The 937-nt window shown below is 39.8% G+C and overlaps 1 protein-coding gene across 1 annotated transcript in view; it reads right to left on the bottom strand.

Annotated features, from left to right (window-relative positions):
* Nucleotides 1-937, bottom strand: part of LOC111671871 (ras-related C3 botulinum toxin substrate 2) — a gene marked incomplete at its 3' end in the record, with an annotated part of 15,155 nt that overhangs the window by 1,785 nt on the left and 12,433 nt on the right. The window lies entirely within an intron of this gene.

Below are 937 nucleotides of genomic sequence, written 5' to 3'. Positions count from 1 at the left end.
CAGTCAATCAGTTGGTGAGTCATTTGTGCCAAGGTAGAGTCTCATGATGAGACATTTATTGGAAAGGAGAGAAAACACAACTTATTAAAAACTGGCCATTTCTTACCTTCACTTTGAGAACAGTTAGACACCTTCCCCTGTTAAAACACCAGTGTTTCAGGAAACCACTACAATGCTGTAGATTATAACGTTTAAGCAGCACCGCCCCCATGTGGTCACACTGAAACACTGCAGTCTCATTTATGAGCTCTGTGTGTTACTTTCCTAACTTCATGTAAAGAGCAGTGACTGCAGGTACAGACTCTTCCAACCCGGGTCGCCTTATTGATTACGTCACTTTTCTCTAATGTGACTTTGATGAACACACTATTTTTTTTAGCAGCGTCCTGTAACATTGTCATGTATTTGCATCTCTGTCATGTATTAGGCTTTTTAAAAGCATCAGAGAGACGACACCATCCCTGATCTTTCTTCTCTTTAACAGTATCCAGTCTGGTTTACAGATGATTATAAGATTTTACTGATTACATATCAATTACTTTAAAGGCTGACTTCTAGTTATATTCCTATATAATCCCTGATAAAGACTAAAGGAAACATTACATTATAAAGTCGGTGGGCACAGCAACATCAATTGTTGAAGAGGAGGAGAGTGTTAATCATTTACTCTCTTCTTCTCTATTTTCTGTACCTGTTCAGTTTTTAACTGGCAAGCTTTTAGGAAGAAGTGTGTTTTCATAACCTGTAGGCTGCTGCCAGCCTGAACCTGTCAGCATTAACACCATCAGACATGTGCACATGTACTGCTACAGCATGTGTTTTTGTGTTTTTGTGTGTTTGTGTGTGTGTGTGTGTGTTTGTGTGTGTGTGTGTGTGTGTGTGTGTGTGTGTGTGTGTGTGTGTGTGTGTGTGTGTGTGTGTGTGTATGTGTGTGTGT

This window comes from Seriola lalandi, unplaced genomic scaffold, assembly GCF_002814215.2.
Source record: "Seriola lalandi dorsalis isolate HSWRI2012SDOR001 ecotype SW California unplaced genomic scaffold, Sedor1 jcf7180002054887, whole genome shotgun sequence".
In the NCBI taxonomy this organism is placed as follows: Eukaryota; Metazoa; Chordata; class Actinopteri; order Carangiformes; family Carangidae; genus Seriola; species Seriola lalandi.
This window is presented reverse-complemented; position numbering and strand designations above follow the sequence as displayed.